At 38.5% G+C, this 19356-nt stretch overlaps 1 protein-coding gene across 1 annotated transcript in view; it reads right to left on the bottom strand.

Annotated features, from left to right (window-relative positions):
- LOC132380767 (serotransferrin-1-like) overlaps positions 1-19356 on the bottom strand; it is a 112494-nt gene that overhangs the window by 87257 nt on the left and 5881 nt on the right. The gene's annotated exons all lie outside the window — the stretch shown is intronic.

Raw genomic sequence — 19356 nt, 5'->3', positions numbered from 1 at the left:
AGGATCTATCCTGGGCCCAACATATCAATGCAGTTACAAAGAAGTTATAACAGCTAAATTTCATTAGGGGTTTAAGGAGATTTGGTATGTCATCAAAGACACTTGCAAACTTCTACAGATGTACCATGGAGAGGAATAACTGGCTGTATCACTGTCTGGTATGGGAGGCGGGGTGGGGGTGGGGGCTACTGCTCAGGATCAAAATAAGCTGCAGAGAATTGTAAGCATAGTCAGCTCCATCATGGGCACTAGCCTCCATAGTATCCAGGACATCTTCAAAGAGTGATGTCTCAAAAAGGCGGTATCCATCATTAAGGACCCCCATCACCCAGGACGTGCCCTGTTCTCATTGCTACCATCATGGAGGAGGCACAGAAACCTGAAAGCACACACTCAGCAATTCAGGAGCAGCTTCTTCCCCTCTGCCATCAGATTTCTGAATGGACATTGAACCCATGAACACTATCTCAATACTTCTTTAAAAACTTTTATTTTTGCACTACTTATTTAACTATTTAATATAGACAGTATATATACTTACCCTAATTCACAGATTTTTTTGTCTATTATTATGCTGCTGCCACCAAGACAACAAATTGCACAACACTGGTAGGTGATATTAAACCTGATTCTGATTCTATCTGGAGATCAGCCCATTGTTCATTAAATTTCAAGGCTCCATGTTAGAAATTAACATGACTTGACATTTTAAGGCTTGTAGAAGAACTTGTATGTAACCTGGGCCTTTTCCAACCTTTTGATGTTTCAAAGCACTCACAGTAATGAAGTACATTTGAGACAATGCATTCAAAAGAAATGAAAGTGTTGAGAAGAGTCAACATGATTTATGAAGTAAAAAAATGAGGTTGACTAATCTTTTGGAGTTCTTCGATCTTGTTATCAGTAGAATAGGGTGTGGTGGGTGGGAGACCAGTGAACATGGTGTTTCTGACTGTCAGGAGGCTTTTGTTGCTCAGGAAATTGTACAGGAAGTTTTTCAACAAGGTTAGAGCATGTGGATGTGCTGGTAATGGCATGGATTGAGGATTGATTGCTAGACAGAAAATAATTTGTGGGAATAAAAGGCCCATTCTCAGGTTGGCAACTGTGACTACTTAGGTATCATGTCACAACCTATATTAACAATCTAACTGAGGGACCCTAGTCTCATATTTCCATTTGCCATTGATACTAAACTGAGTACAGAGTACAATGAATAGAAACTTCACTGAGATACAGCCAAGCTGATGAGAACACAACCAATGGAATAAGATGTGCAAAAATGTGAGATTATTCACTTTGGTGCACGAAACAGAGAAGTAGAGTATTTGTTAAATAGTGAAAGATGGATTATGCTGATATTCAAGAGACCTAGATGTGTCTGTGTACAAGTCACTAGAGGCCAACATGGATGCTCAGCCAGTGATTCTTTAAAACATTACAACAGGATTTGAACCATTTATATAGGGTCTTGATGACATGATGCTTGGAGTATCATATTCAGTTTTGGTCTTTTTATTTGAGAAAGAAAATGTACTGCCAAAGAGGTGCACTGAAGATTTACTAGACTGGTTCCATAGATGGTATGCTGCTGTGTGAAAAGAGATTGAGTGGAATTTAGAAAAATGAGAGCAAATCCCATCAGAATTTTTTTTAAAAAACTTAAATAGCTGGCTCAGGACACTAGGACGTGAGGGCAGAGTTTTAAAATTGTCAGGTTATTTTGAAATAAGCAGAAATTTCTTCACCCATTGGTTGCACCTTTAGAATTCTCTTTCCCATAGTGCTGTTGAGAAGTTGTGCTGTTCAAAACAGAAATTGATTGATTTGTGCATGTTAAGGAAATCAAGGGATATGGTGATGGTGTTTTAAAATGATACTGAGATGGGAGATTATGATCTTAAGTGGCAGAACAGGCCTAAAAGGCAAGAGTGACTATCCCTTTTTCTTATATTGTAATCTAAAGATATAACAATGAATTCACATACAAAAGTATCACTATAAGTAATGATATAAATTACAATAGATTTGGTCTTGGAAGGGCCTACATAATCCTCATCAGATAGTGATGATTTATTTTGTGTTTGAAGGACAAATCTTGTTCTCTTCTTCAAAAGTCCTACAACAATTTTTGTGTCAACTTGTCTGATCTAAAAGCCAAATGCCATCAATGGTTCCAAATTGTAGCACTGCCCCAGAAATCGTCCCACAATATTACGACAGAGGTAGAATCTTGAGTAGCTAATCAAATAAAAGCACTAATACTAAACCAAAGACATTTGAAACCAATGCAAAGTTTTTAGTCAAAAGCAGTTATATGATTATAGTCCTCTGATAATCAAAGCCAGACACCATTTGCAATTACAGACTTCAAAGACTCCTTCACACCATTGAATAGATGGTAGATGTTTTCTAAAATGTCTTGACTGATGCTTGTTCAATTACAATCATCAATGTCAGGTTAAAAGATCTTTGAAGAATCTAGTGGAGAGCAAATTAGCCATAAATTCTTAGGTTAGACTATAGTTACATAAATGAAATGGTTTTATTTATTTTTATTTAGAGATACAGACCTTTCTGGCCCTTTGAGCTGCACTGCCAGCATCTCACTGATTTAAACTTAGCCCAATCATGGGACAATTTACGATGGCCAATTAACCTACTAACCCGTGTGTCTTCGGACTGAGGGAGGGAATCAGAGTATCGGAATGGAACCCACGCATTCCACAGGGAGTATGTACAAACTCCTTACAGTGGACACTGGAATTAAACTCCGAATTCCAACGCCCCAAACTGTAATAGCGTGCTAACTGCTATGCTACCATGGTATGTTGTGAGATTATTTTCCCTTACTTTTAACACTTTTAACTATTTTTTCAGTTGAAACTTTAAATCAAAATAAGCTGACAATAAACAAAGTACAAATTAGTAATAATAATAATGTATACACAGGGAGGAAAGGCTAACCTGTCGTTATGCTAACCAAAACAAAGCTAAAGCCATTCATTCACTACTTTCAATATCCTTAAAGAACAATTAGCCAAAGCCAATTTTATTTCCCATACTTTAACAATAAACCCAAGTTGACTGTGCTTAAATTTTCACTTTAAGTAGCAAAGACAAAAAAAGAACTTCCAGAAGTAGTTCTGAGATGGCGTGGACAACGAACTTTAGGCTGTCATTTCTCCAGTGACAAGTCAGAAAGTTGTTTTAATGTGTTAATTAATTCATTTTCTGGTGAATCTGAGCAATAAAAACAGTTACGTGACATCATTGAATACTGAAAAAGAGCAATTCCAATGTTTACCACAAGCCATCAAATACTTGTTTGCAGTCTGTTCAAGGCCAAACAATCCTTCCCTGACAATACATCTTGAATAGTAAAAAAGGGAATAATAATTTCCTAGCAGATTCAGATTAAGATTTATTTGTCACATGGACATTGAAACATATAGTGAAATGTGTCATTTGTATAACAACCGACACACCAAGGGATGGACTGAGGACAGCCCACAGGCATTGCCACACAAACTGGTTCTAATATTTCAAGCGCAAAATGCTTGGCAGAGCAACACAGAACACAAGAGAACACAACATAGCAGCAGCGGAAAAACTAGCCTTTGAGATCTCCTTGCATTTTTCAAAATTAAAATGAATACAGGTCTAGTTATCTTTATTTCTCCTCAGTGATCCCATCGCCCCAGTTGTACGTAAAAAGATGAAAACTGAACAAAGGATACTAGTAATGGTTTCACGACGTTCCTCCAGAAAGACATCTTTGCTCCTATACTCCCAAAACCTCATGCAAACTGGCCAAATACTATTTTTTTACTGCCTGCTTTTGGTTTTTGGTGTACCCGATATATTCCCTTTGTATATCAATTTTTTCCAATTTGTTGTCATTTAACCATACAATCATATAACAATTACAGCATGGAAACAGGCCATCTCGGCCCTTCTAGTCTGTGCTGAACACTTACTCTCACCTAGTCCCACTGACCTTCACTCAGCCCATAACCCTCCATTCCCTTCCTGTCCATATACCTATCCAATTTTTTTTTAAATGACAAAACTGAACCTGCCTTTACCACTTCTACTGGAAGCTCATTCCACACAGCTACCACTCTCTGAGTAAAGAAATTCCCCCTCATGTTACCCCTAAAATTTTGCCCCTTAACTCTCAATTCATGTCCCCTTGATTGAATCTCCCCTATTCTCAATGGAAAAATCCTATCCACATCAACTCTATCTATCCCCCTCATAATTTTAAATACCTCTATCAAGTCCCCCCTCAACCTTCTACACTCTAAAGATTTAAATTCACTTTACTTTCTATTTTTCTTACTGAAGTGGATAACCTCTCATTTATTGATGCAATATTGCATCTACATATACTTGCCTGCTCCCTCAACCTCTGAATTGCCTTGAAGCCTCTTTGCACCCATCTCACAACATATCATCAGATCAGTCTCCCAACCCACCATCCACTTTCAACGAACTACACAGATTTATTTGTACTTGTATCTTTTTTAGAATTATTCCTTACAATTTATATTAGCTTCCTCTCATTATTTGTACCAAAATGTAAGGCTTTGTGTTTCTCAGCCACGTTTTGAAGTTAAATTCACTGCATGGACCATAAGCCAAGGCAAGGGGAATAAAACCAATGAAAGGGAATGAGAGGACAAGAACATGGTACATGAAACAGTATAGCACTTCGGCCCACGATGGTATGCCGACCTTTTAACCTGCTCCAAGATCAATCTAACACTTCCGTTCTGTGTAGCCTTCCATTTTTCTATCATCCACATACTTATCTACAAGTTTCTTAAATATCCCTAATGTATCCACCCCACATCCCTCCATTCTCTGTGTATAAAACCTATCTCTGACATTGCCCCTATATTCAGTAACCTTAAAATCATGCTCTCTCATGTTAGTCATTTCCACCCTAGGAAAAAAGCACTGGCTATCCATTCTATTTATTCCTCTTATCATTGTATACACCTCTAGCAAGTCACCTCTCATCTTCCTTCACTCCAAAGAGAGAAGTTCTACCTCGTTCAGCCTTTCCTTATAAGATATGCTCGCTAATCCAGGCAGCTACCTGTAGATCTCCTTTACACCCTCTCTAAAGCTTCCACATCGATCGTAAAATTACGCAACCAGAGCAGGACACACAAAAGTAAAACATGGACAATAAAGGACATTCTGAAGAGGCTGTTGGGGAACAGGCAGAGAGATTGGATGACAAAGAAATTATGTGAGAAGGGCAAGTAGAAGCAAACCAGAAGGAAGAATATAAAGGTTTTTGAGTGTATTTGTTGACATGCCAAATCTCTCCAAACTCCTAATAAAGTATAGCCGCTGTCTTGCCTTCTTTATAACTGCATCGATATGTTGGGACCAGGTTAGATCCCCAGAGATCTTGACAACTAGGAACTTGAACCTGCTCACTTCTGATTCCTCTATGAGGATTGGTATGTGCTCCTTCATCTTACCCTTCCTGAAGTCCACAATCAGTTCTTTCGTCTTACTGACATTGAGTGCCAGGTTGTTGCTGCGGCACCATTCCAGTAGTTGGCATATCTCACTCCTGTACACCTTTTTGTCACCACCTGAGATTCTACCAACAATGGCTGTATCATCAGCAAATTTATAGATGGTATTGAGTTATGCCTAGCCACACAGTCATGGGTATATACGGAGTAGAGCAGTGGGCTAAGCATACACCCCTGAGGTGTGCTAGTGTTGATCATCAGTGAGGAAGATATGTTATCACCAATCCACACAGACTGTGATCTCCCAGTTAGGAGGTACAGAGGCCCAGGTTCTGCAACTCATCAATCAGGATTGTGGGAATGATGGTATTAAATGCTGAGCTGTAGTCGATGAACAGCATTGTGACATAGGTGTTTGTGTTGTCCAGGTGGTCTAAAGCCATGTGGAGAGCCATTGAGATTGTTTCTGCCTTTGACCTACTGTGGTGATAGGCAAATTCCAATGGGTCCAGGTCCTTGATGAGGCAGAAGTTCAGTCTAGTCATGATCAACCTCCGAAAGCATTTCATCACTCTCGATGTGAGTGCTACCAGGCAATAGTCATTAAGGCAGCTCACATTAATCTTCTTAGGCACTTATTGCATTCCTTTGCAACAATTGGTACATTGCTTTGCATTTCTGATTTTGTCCCCTTCAACATTTAGCTCCTTAAGTTTTTATTTTATTTAAGTCTCATAAAAATGACTGATTATTCATCATGAACACAAGAAAGTCTGCAGATACTGGAAATCAAACTGCTGCAGGAACTCGGCAGATCAGGCAGCATCTATGGAAATGAATAAGCAGTCAACATTTCAGTCTGCAACCCTTCTTCAGGACTGAAAAGGAAGGGGAAAATGCCAGAACAACATCTTATATTCCATCTGGATAGCTTCCAATCTGATGGCTTGAATATTAATTTCTACTTCTGGTAAAAATAATCTCACTCTCCCTGCCCTCTTTTTCTATTTCCTGCTCCAGCATCTTACCTTTCCTCACCTGCCTATCTATCACCCCACCTCAAGTCCCCTTCTCCTTCCCTTTCTCCTATGATCCACTCTCTTCTCCTATCAGATGCCTTTTCTCAAGCCCTTTGTCTTTCCAACCCACTTGGCTTCACATATCACCTTCTAGCTAGCCTCATTCCTCTCCCCCACCTTTTTATTCTGGCATTAACCCCCCCCCCCCACTTCCTTTCCAGTCCTGAAGAAGAGTCTCAGCCTGATGCTGCCTGATGTGCTGAGGTCCTCCAGCATTTTGTATTTGTTCATTTTACCTATTTTAAAACCCATATCATTAGTTTCACATTTAACATTTTAAAGATTTCCATTCTTTAATTATTTGCTTTGCAGTAAGGGGTCGGTTTTTCAAAGCTCTTGGCGGGATGATTGTGGGTTTAAGGGACTGATTGCTGTTTGGTTCTTTGTCAATACCTCCTGAAGCCAATGTCTATTGCAAAGAACGTCTTTGAAATTATTCAATTACCAGATCTGATGCTCATCAATTGTTCACTGTTCAGTAGCATGTTATTCTTGAGCATTCTACTGGAAAATCTCAGCTGGCTTGGTTCCATTTGTTATATGTTCCAAGTAGAGGATAGGTCAGTTGACCTCATATCCAAGTACAGGAAAGTCACACCTTGCTATTCATTATTCACCTGAATGAACAGCTTCAGTCACAGAGTTTTTACGTTTAAGTAGAAAGGGCTTATCTTGTCTAATTCTCTCATTATTTAAGCATTTCTATAAGGTCGCTCCTCATCCTCCAAGGTTCCATGGAATAGAGGCCTAGCCTGGCAAATCTCTCCCTATAACTCTCACCCTGGCAATATCCTTGTAGATCTTTGTTGCACTCTTTCCAGTTTAACAATGTCTTACCTATAACCGGGTGACAAAAACTGTACACAGCACTCCAAGTGTGGCCTCACCAATGACTTATACAATTGCAACATAATGCTAAATGATTTCTTCACCACCCTATCTGTGAAGCCACTTTCAATGAACTTGTACTCCTAGGTAACTCTGATCAATTACACTCCCAATTCAGAGACCAGTCCTACAGTGGTCTAACTTTACGAAATGCATCACCTGACACTTACCTGTATTGAAATCCATTTTCCACTGCTTGGCCCACTTCCCAAAGTGATCAGGAACCCCTGTAACCTACAATAGCCGCCTTCAATATGAACAACCCCTCCTAATTTGTCTCATCTGCAAACATAAAATTAAAACCTTGTGTATTTGCATCTGTATAATTTATACAAATGCCAAGGATCTCAGCACCAGCCCCTGCAGAACGCGACTGGTCACCACTCTGACAATCAACCTTCATCTGTGACCCTCTGTCTTCTACCTCCCAGTCAATGGGACCTAACCTTCCAGGCCAACCTAGCAGGAGGGGCCTTGTCAAAGGTTTTGTTGAAATCCAAACATCCACCGTCCTACTCTCATCAGTTACCTCTTCAGTTACATCATCAAGCACGATGTCCAACACACAAAGCCAAGCTGACTGCTCCTAATTAGACAATGTCTATCCAAATACTGGTAAATCCTCCTCCTCAAAATTCTCTCCAGTAAATTCTCCACTTCTGCTCTTGGGCTGACCAGCGTATAGTTCACTGGATTGTCTTTATTACCGTTTTCAAACAATGTAATAAATTTAGCAACTTTTCAGTGTTCAAGAACCTCAGCAATGGTTAGCAATAAAGGAAATATCTCGACAAGGGCCTCTACAACTTTCTCTGAGTATTTATCCAACTTAGTACACTGTAACTCTGGAAATATCTCCTCTCTGGTACTAGGAATATTCTCCAAAGCATCTCCAATTGTTTTCCTTATCTCCTGAGCAATGATGATTTTCTCCTCAACAAACACAAAGGAAAAATATTAATTAAAATGCCACCCATCTCTGGTGGCTCAAGACATAGATGGCCCTGCTACTCTCTCAGTAGTCATACTTCTAATATAGCTATAGAAACTTTTAGAATTTTCCCCAACCCTTCCTGCCAGACCCATCTCATAGCCACTCATTGCACAGTGGGAATTGTCCAGCTAATGAGCATTTACTGAAAAACTCTCACAAACAGTCACACAGTCATTCAATTCACCCTACCACCTGTGGGAACACCAGATATTCTCATACCTATCTCTTCATGAGAGGATCATTGTCAATCCAGAAATCAGCATATCTAACCTCTTAGAATGGGTTGGGGAGGGTTTGTTGAGGAACACCATCCACTATAATATGCATCATTCCACCTAACATCCTGAGAAGACACCATACTCTCTAATAGCCACTATTCCAGCTAACCTTCCGGAGATACTCTGTGTTCTGTAATAGCCATCAACATAATTCCTTAAGACATTGTGGTCTCTATCCATTATCCCATCTTACCAACAAAAAAAAACACAATTACAGGAATCTGGAAACTGAACAGATTTTGCTTCACTTGAAGTTAAGAGATATAGGGGACATTCTTTACCACTACACCAAAATGAAATGCATATTTGATGACATATTGTGTTACAGTTTAGGATTACAGATTCAGCTGTGTGGCCTTCCTGAAATTGACTCTATTTCCTCATTGTTTGGTCTTCCTTAGAATAGGTAGACTTCCTTTGTTTTATACTAAGTATTACTCTCGAACTAATTCTAAAATATTAACATTGGTTGATAAAATCAAAGCAATTGATAAGATTTATTCAGTGACTCCTAGCAAAGAACTCTATAAAGAAAGAGTGGAACTCCAAATGGAACATAATTTGTCATTATCCTCTTCGATTGAAAATCAGTTATTTAAATCTAGAACTCAGTTTTATGTGTATGGAGTTAAGTCTGGTAAATTATTGGCTAATCAATTGAAAACTGCTTCGGCTAAACGACAGATTACTAGGATTCGTAAACAAGATGGTACTCTAACGATCGGCCATAAAGAGATAAATAAAGCCTTTCAAGATTTTTATAATTCCTTATATCAATCAGAATTTGCTGAGGATTCTTCTATAATAAATGAATTTTTAAGGAAATTGAATATTCCAAAATTAACAGTAATTAACGTGATACACCTATCACGGAAACTGAAATAAAAAAGGCTACTTTTTCAATGAATTCCGGTAAAGCTTCTGGTCCAGATGGTTATTCTGCAGAATTTTTTAAATCTTTTTCCTCTATACTTTCTCCTTGGCTTTGTAAAATTTTTAAAGATGCATTAATTATAGGCAAATTGCCACAATCTTTTTATGAAGCTTCTATTTCTTTAATTCTTAAAAAAGATAAAGACCCTATTGAGTGTGCATCCTATCGGCCTATATCCTTGCTGAATACGGATTTTAAGATTTTTAGTAAAATTTTGGCTACTAGATTAGAAAATATATTACCTCAAATTATTTCTGAAGATCAGACTGGATTTATTAAAAATCGCTATTCATCTTTTAACATTAGAAAATTAATAAATATTATTTACATTTCCTCACCCAAAATACCAGAATGTGTCATTTCTTTAGATGCTGAAAAAGCATTTGATAGAGTTGAATGGCCATATTTATTTAATACAATGCAGCATTTTAATTTCAGTTCAAAATTTATATCATGGATTAAATTAATATATCATAAACCCTTGGCTTCGGTTTTTACCAATAATCAAAGATCTCCTTTTTTTCAGTTATTCCATGGTACAAAGCAAGGTTGTCCTTTAAGTCCTTTACTATTTGACATCGCTCTAGAACCTTTGGCTATAGCTATTCGTGAATCACCTAATATTTTTGGTATTACTCATGGGGAGGGGACGTATAAGTTATCATTATATGCTGACGATTTGTTACTATACATATCTGACCCTGAAAGATCTATTCCTGCTATTTTGTCTTTGTTTGCTCAGTTTAGTAACTTTTCTGGTTATAAATTGAATTTTAACAAGAGTGAACTATTGCCATTAAATATGCAAGTTTCAATTTATAAATGTTTACCATTTAAGGTTGTTACAGATTATTTTACTTATTTAGGTATTAAAATTACTAAAAAACATAAAGATTTATTTAAAGCTAACTTTTTACTCTTAATTGACCAGATTAAGCAAATTGCTACCAGGTGGTCTCCACTATCTTTGTCATTGGTTGGTAGAATTAATGCTAGTAAGATGATGGTATTACCCAAATTCTTATATTTATTTCAAGCATTACCAATTTTTATCCCTAAATCTTTTTTTGATATTATTGACTCCAAAATATCTTCTTATCTTTGGCAGAATAAAAATCCTAGACTAGGCAAAAAATATTTACAGAAGCCTAAGTTTGGCTTTACCAAACTTGAGATTTTATTATTGTGCAGTTAATATACAATATTTAATATTTTGGACACAAGAATTGACTACAGCTGCCTGCCCACAATGGGTAAATTTGGAATGTAAATCTGTACAAGACTTTTCGTTGTTTTCAATCTTAGGATCTTCACTTCCTTTTTCTTTATCTAAATTGAATAAACAGATAACTAATCCTATAGTCAAATACACATTGCGAATCTGGTTTCAATTTCGTAAATTTTTTGGTTTGAATAAGTTTATCCTATCATGCCCTATAGTATCTAATTATTTTTTTCGGCCTTCCTTTATGGATCAAACTTTTTTTTATGAAAAACAAAAGGTACAACATGTTTTCGTGATTTGTTTTTAGATGATAGCGTTATGTCCTTTGAACAGTTATCTAATAAATATAATTTACCTAAAACTCATTTTTTTTAGATATTTGCAAGTTAGAAATTTTTTGTATAATGAGTTACAGTCTTTTTCCGAAACTAGGTCCATTGGACATTACGGAAAGAATTTTAGCTCTGAATCCTTGTCAAAAGGGTTTAGTAGCTGTCATTTATAATATGATTATGAAAATACAGCCAGATGTATCAGAAAAAATTAAAAAGGAATGGGAAGAAGAACTTCATTGTCTTATATCCATTGAGCAATGGGAGAAAATGTTACTATTAGTTAATTCATCCTCTATTTGTGCTAAACACGCTCTAATACAATTTAAGGTTGTACATAGAGCTCATATGTCTAAGGATAAACTTGCTCAATTTTATTCTTATGTTAATTCAACCTGTGACAGATGTCATTCTGATGTTGCCTCATTAATCCATATGTTTTGGTCTTGCACTTGTTTACAAAATTACTGGAAAGATATTTTCAGTATTATTTCACGAGTTCTGAATATTAATATCCAACTGCATCCTTTTACTGCAATATTTGGTTTGCCAATGGTGGATAATAGTTATCTATCCTCTTCATCTCAACGGATGATTGCATTTGTTACAGTAATGGCTAGAAGATCTATTCTATTGAATTGGAAAGAAATTAATCCTCCAACTATATTTCAGTGGTTTTCTCAAACCATTTCTTGTTTGAGCTTAGAAAAAATTAGAAGTGTTGTTTTTGACCCTTCAGTTAAATTTGAAGAAACTTGGAGACCATTTATTCAACATTTTCATATGAGTTGAATTGTCTTTTCCTAAACCTTACTTATATTATCCTTAATTATTTGGATGGAGATTCGAAGTTATTGGCACTCCTGTATATGTACTTAACATTATTCAATGGCCCATGTTGGTTAGTGTTTTTTTTCTCTGAGGTCTTTTTTTTTTCTTTTTATTTCTTTGTTCATCAATGTTATGAGTTTGGGAGGTTATATATTTTTATTATTATATATCTGAATGTCTATTTAAACTATTAATTATGTACTCTACAACACTTTGTATTCATGTTTCATTTATGTTTGTTTAAAATTAATAAAAAGATTTAAAAAGAAAGAAAAGTATTACTCTCAAGATCAGCATTTGGTACATTACTTGAACCATAGCTTTCAAGTTATATTCAGAGGTCGTTAAGAGTCAACAAATTGAGTTACTTCTCAGCCAGACCAGTTAACAATTTCCTGAATTCCCCAGGGCAGCACAGTAGTGTAGTGATTAGCATGACGCTGTTACAGCACTGGTAACCTGGCTTCAATTCCTGCCGCTATCTGTCCATTCTCCCTGTGACCATGTGGGTTTTCTCCAAGTGCTCCAGTTTCCTCCCACATTCCAAAGATGTACAGGTTAGTAGGTTAATTGGTCACATGGGTGTAATTTGGCAGGACAGACTCAATGGGCTGGAAGATCCTGTTACTGTGCTGTATCTCGAAAGTCAATAAATATATATATTTTTTTTAATCTATCTATTTGCTTTACTCATCATCAATTTACTGAGACTAAGTTTTGATTCCAACTGTGTGGTGTCAGGGTCTTGACGCCACTGTGTCATCACCCTGACACAGTGTTGTCAAGAAAACAACCTCTCCCTCAATGTCACAAAAACAAAGGAGCTGGTTGTGGATTATAGGAGGAGTGGAGACAGGTTCATCCCTATTGACATCAATGGATCTGGGGTTGAGAGGGTGAGCAGTTTTGGGTTCCTTGGCATCCACATCACCGACGATCTCATGAGGTCTGTACATACCAGATGTGTGGTGAAAAAGGCACAACAGTGCCTCTTTCACCTCAGACGGTTGAAGAAGTTTGATATGAGTCCCCTAATCCTAAAGACTCTCTACAGGGGCACAATTGAGAGCATCCTGACTGGCTACATCACTGCCTGGTATGGGAACTGTACTTCCCTCAATCGCAGGACTCAGCAGAGACTAGTGCAGACAGCCCAGTGAACCTGTAGATGTCAAATTCTCACTATCCAGGACATTTACAGATATAGGTGCATAAAAACCAGGACCAACAGGCTCCAGGACAGCTTCTTCCACCAGACCATCAGACTGATTAATTGATGCTGATATGATTGTAGTTCTATGTTATATTGACTGTCCTGTTGTACATACTATTTATTACAAATTACTATAAATTGCGCATTGCACATTTAGAAGGAAGCGTAATGTAAAGATTTTTACTCCACATGTTTGTGAAGGATATAAGAAATAAAGTCAATTCAATTCAGATTCTTTGAATGAGTTGAATTGCTTTGCTGGGATTCTGATTCATATCTCTTATCCATTGCAACGTAACCACTCTGCTACCATATCCCTGGCTAATGGCAGGTGATTTTCAGCAATTTCTCTGGTTCCAATGTAGTTACTTTCACCACTTTGCAGGAGGCCATTCAGTGCTCCTAAGAGAAAGATCCTGCTAAAATTTCAATCAATTTAAATTCCATATCAGAAGATAATTTAGCCATATCCATGCAAGCAACTGTTCATTGCAGTACAGTACTGTGCAAAACTCTTAGGCACATACATATAGCTAGCATGCCTAAGACTTTGCACAGTATTATGTATTGCACTGAAATGCTACCAAAAAACATAAATATCTTGACATATATAGATACTTTATTAACCCCAAAGGAAATTACAATGTCACAGTAGCATTAAAGGTGCACAGATATACCAGTATTAGAAGAGAAGTAAGTAAGAATAAAAATTAAGTTACCTCAAACAGTCTAACAGGAGGATGAGGAAGATTTAAGTAGCTTTTGGATTGAAGGTAATGGCTGTACATTATCCAGAGGACTGGTTATATTGTATATACAAATCTATCCAACAGAAAACTACATAGATAAAACAGAGGTTATTTTCATTTATTTTCATTGACAAATTGCTTCATCTGTCTCCACTGCAGTAAACATCTGGAAAATATTAAAACATTTTCTTGTTTGGGTATCTTAATACTCTAAGGTAAGGGATTAGGTAAGGAGTCAAAGCAAAGAAACAAAAACACAATCACAGGAGTCTGAAAACTGATTAGAAGTTGTTTAACTTGGTTAGTAATTTTATCTATTAATAGATTAAAGTGATGCTTAAAGTGGTATCTGGAGACATACAACCTGGCTACTAATCTTGTTTTATATTTACAAATGGTCAAACTAGGATTTTTTTAAAATTACCTTGAAAAGTTTTGCATTTAATCTTGTATTGCAAACTTCAAATAGCCTTGATCAGGTAAATGTTTGGATTGAGATGCAGTCAAACTATCAGAATGATCAAATAAAGGAGTTATTTACAGGAAACTGGCATTAGAACATAGTGGCATATTTATGTTACAATGTACCAATATAATTGATACACTATGACTATGCAGCAATTCACTGAAATCTTACAAAACCTATTTCATACAGTAACATTGTGCAACCACAGGGCTTGTGTAACAAGGAAATATATTTGACCATTTCAGTGAGGGAGAAAACACAGTTTTTCCCTATGTCATGCTGCCCGCATGACAGACTATATTCATGTCACCTGGTTCTCAGTGTATTCTAACCACGAGCAAATACCCTAGCAACTGTTGCTTTTAGGGTTAACGTTTTGACGATTCTTACGTGAAAGCCCAGTAAGTGGATTGTACTTATTTACAGGTTTTACTTATTAATGGCAATGACACAAGAAAGTGGAGTAAATGATAAATTCAATTAACCAACCCTGCACCATTTTCTTACTTTTTTTTAAATTCAGGAGAGCTTTCTATGTCCATGATGTCATACCTGTGACCACAGTCTTTGGCATGATGATACAGATACTATGGGAAGAGGAGGAGAAGAACAACACAGTGCAAAAACATTGTCCTGATGGGGTCATTGCCTGCTTCAGGTTTGTGCTGTTGGGTAAGGCAAAGTGGCTGCATATAGTGCTGTGTTCTCATAGTTCCTCTCAACCAGGTTTAATTCTGATCTCCCCTGTAGAAGTTACATTTGTCTCTGTGACTGTCTGTGTGAGTTTCCGCTGACATTGATCCCTAGAGGTCACAGCAAAGTAAATGAGGTGACGAAGGCATGTAGCATGCTGGTTCCTTCGTTAGCCAGGGCATGGGGATTATGGTATAACTGTTTGAAACCATGGTTACACCACAAGGTCATGGTCATGTGCAGTTGTGGGCACCACACGTCCATAATTCATTGAAGGTGGTGCATCAAGTTGACAGGATTCTAAATAAAGCTTTTGGCACGTTGGCCTTCATGAATCAAAATACTGAGTACAGGAATTGAAGCTGTATAAGACATTGGTGAGGCTTAATTGGGAGTACTGGGTGCAGTTTTGTTCACCTGCCTACAAGGAAGATGATAATAAGGTACAGAGGAGGACCTGAGTTATAAGGAAAGATTGAATATATCAGGATTTTATTGCTTAGAATGTAGAATATTGAGAGGAGATTTGATAAAGGTATACAAAATTATGAGGGCTATAGATAGGGTAAATGCAAACAGGCATTTTCCACTGAAGCTGGGTGGGACTACAACCAGAGGTTAACAGGGAAGAATGAATAGTTTAAGGGGAACATGAGGGGAAACTTCTTCACTCAGAGCCATTAGCATGTGGAATGAGCTGCCAGCACAAGTGGTGCATGCAAGCTTGAATTCAACGTTTAAGAGAAGTTGGGATAGGTACATGAGTGGTAGGGGTATGGAGGGCTATGGTCTATGGAAGTTGGCAGTTTAAATTGTTCAGTATGGACTAGATGGACCGAAGGGCCATTTTCTGTGCTGTAATTTTCTATGATTCTATGTGAAGGACTTACTTACACTGGAGAAGTTGTAGAAGAGATTTACAGGATTGTTGCATTTCAATCACAATGACAGGCTATATAAGCCGAGTTTGTTTTCTTTGGACTGGAGGAGACTGTGGAAAGACCTGATACAGGTATAATAAATAATAAGGTTCAAAGATAAGGTGGGTAGAGAAAATGCATTTTCCATAACGGAGACACCTAAAACCAGACGGCAAAGGTTCAGGGTGAGGAATAAGGTCAGGGGAGATCTAAGAGAAAATATTTTTACCCAGAGGCTGACTGTAATCTGGAGAGCTATGTCTGAGCAGACACTGATAATAATTTAGAAATGTTATGATGGAGCTATGATGTTGTGGCCATTACAGAGACTTGGATGGCTCAGGGGCGGGAATGGTTACTTCGAGTATCAGGCTTTAGATGTTTCCGAAAGGACAGGGAGGGAGGCAAAAGAGGTGGGGGCATGGCACTGTTGATCAGAGATAGTGTCACGGCTGCAGAAAAGGAGGAAGTCACAGAAGGATTGTTTATGGAGTCTCTGTAGGTTGACCCCTTAGGAACAGGAAGGGGTCAATAACTCTACTAGGTGTGTTTTGTAGGTCATCCAATAGTAACAGGGACATCGAGGAGCAGATAGGGAGACAGATTCTGGGAAGGTGTAATAATAACAGGGTTGTTGCGGTGGGAGATTTTAATTTGCCAAATATACATTGGCATGCCCCTAGAGCGAGAGGATTAGATGGGATGGAGTTTGTTAGGTGTGTTCAGAAAGGTTTCTTGGTACTGTATATAGATAAGCCTACAAGAGGACAGGCTGTACTTGATCTGTATTGGGAAATAAACCTGGTCAGGCATCAGATCTCTCAGTGGGAGAGCATTTTGGAGATAGTGATCACAATTCTTTCTCCTTTACAATAGCATTGGAGAGAGATAAGGACAGACAAGTTAGGAAAGCGTTTAATTGGAGTAAAGGGAAATATGAGGCTAACAGGCAGTAACTAGGATACATAAATTGGAAACAGATGTTCTCAGGGAAACATACGGAAGAAATGTGGCAAATGTTCGGGGATATTTGTGTGGGGCTCTGCATAGGTACAATGAGACAGGGAAAGATTGGTAGCAAATAAGAACCGTGGTGTACAAAGGCTATTATAAACCTAGTCAAGAAGAAAAGAAGAGCCTTTGAAAGATTCAAAAAACTAGATAATGATAGAGATCTAGAAGACTATAAGGCTAGCAGGAAGGAATTTAAGAATGAAATTAGGAGAGCCAGAAGGGCCATGAGAAGGCCTTGGCAGGCAGGATTAAGGAAAACCCCAAGGCATTCTATAAGTATGTGAAGAGCAAGAGGATAAGATGTGAGAGAATAGGATCAATCAAGTGTGACAGTGGAAAAGTGTGTATCGAGGAGATAGCAGATGTACTTAATGAGTACTTTTCTTCAGTATTCAATACAGAAAAGGATCTTGATGATTGTAGGGATGCCTTACAGCAAACTGAAAAACTTGAGCATGCAAATATTAAGAAAGAGGAAGTGCTGGAGCTTTTGGAAAACATCAAGTTGGATAAGTCACTGGGACTGGAAGAGATGTACCCCAGGCTGCTGTGGGAGGCGAGGGTGGAGATTGCTGAGCCTCTGGCAATGATCTTTGCATCATCAATGGGGATGGGAGAGGTTCCAGAGGATTGGAGGGCTGTGGATGTTGTTCCCTTATTTAAGAAAGGGAGTAGAGACAGTCCAGGAAATTAGAGACCAATGAGCCTGACTTCAGTGGTTGGTAAGTTGATGGAGAAGATCCTCTGAAGCAGGATTTATGAACATTTGGAGAAGCATAATATGATTAGGAATAGTCAGAATGGCTTTGTCAAGGGCAGGCCATGCCTTTAGAGCCTGATTCAATTTTTTGAGGATGTGAGATGAAGGTAGAGCAGTAGATGTAGTGTATATAGATTTCAGCAAGGCATTTGATAAGGTACTCCATGCAAGGCTTATTGAGAAAGTAAGGAGGCATGGGATCCAAGGGGACATTGCTTTGTGGATCCAGAACTGGCTTGCCCACAGAAGGCAAAGAGTGGTTGTAGACGGGTCATATTCTGCATGGAGGTTGGTCACCAGTGGAGTCCCTCAGGGATCTGTTCTGGGACCCTTACTCTTCGTGATTTTTATAAATAAGCTGGATGAGGAAGTGGAGGGATGGGTTAGTAAGTTTGCTGATGACACAAAGGTTGGAGGTGTTATGGGTAATGTGGAGGGCTGTCAGAGGTTACAGTGGGACATTGATAGGATGCAAAACTGGGCTGAGAAGTGGCAGATGGAATTCAACCCAAATAAGTGTGAAGTGGTTCATCTTGGTAGGTCAAATATGATGGCAGAATGGTAAGACTCTTGGTAGTGTGGAGGATCAGAGGGATCTTGGGGTCCGAGCCCATAGGACACTCAAAGCTGCTGCGCAGGTTTACTCTCTGGTTAAGAAGGCGTATGGTGCATTGGCCTTCATCAATCATGGAATTGAATTTAGGAGCTGAGAGGTAATGTTGCAGCTATATAGGACCCTGGTCGGACCCCACTTGGGAGTACTGTGCTCAGTTCTGGTCGCCTCACTACAGGAAGGATGTGGAAGCCATAGAAAGGGTGCGGAGGAGATTCACAGGGATGTTGCCTGGATTGGGGAGCATGTCTTATGAGAATAGGCTGAGGACTCGGCCTTTTCTCCTTGGAGCGACAGAGGATGAGAGGTGACCTGATTGAGATGTATAAGATGATGAGAGGCATTGATCATGTGGATAGTCAGAGGCTTTTTCCCAGGGCTGAAATCATTGCCTCAAGAGGACACAAGTTTAAGGTGCTGGGGAGTAAGTACAGAGGAGATGTCAGGAGTAAGTTTTTTTTTACACAGAGAGTGGTGAGTGTGTGGACTGGGCTGCAGGCAACCGTGGTGGAGGAGGATATGATAGGGTCTTTTAAGGGGCTCCTGGACAGGTACATGGAGCATAGAAAAATAGAGGGCTATGAGTAACCCTAGGTAATTTCTCAGTTAAGGACATGTTCAGCACAGCATTGTGGGCCAAAGGGCTTCTATTGTGTTGTAGGTTTTCTGTGTTTCTATGTTCTAAATGTTTAAGCAATCATTTTAATTGCCAAGGCATAAGCTGGTACGAATCACGTGACAATAAATTGGATTGGTATAGATGGGTACCTGATAGTTGGCATAGATACAGAGGGCTGATAATGACTGTGCTCTATGACTTGATCCTAAAGATGTCTGCTACCACCCCTAGTGTACACGGTTGGTGG

This window comes from Hypanus sabinus, chromosome 2 (genome assembly GCF_030144855.1).
Source record: "Hypanus sabinus isolate sHypSab1 chromosome 2, sHypSab1.hap1, whole genome shotgun sequence".
NCBI classification, from domain to species: domain Eukaryota; kingdom Metazoa; phylum Chordata; class Chondrichthyes; order Myliobatiformes; family Dasyatidae; genus Hypanus; species Hypanus sabinus.
The sequence above is the reverse complement of the archived record's forward strand: the minus strand, read 5'-3'. Positions and strand labels throughout refer to the sequence as shown.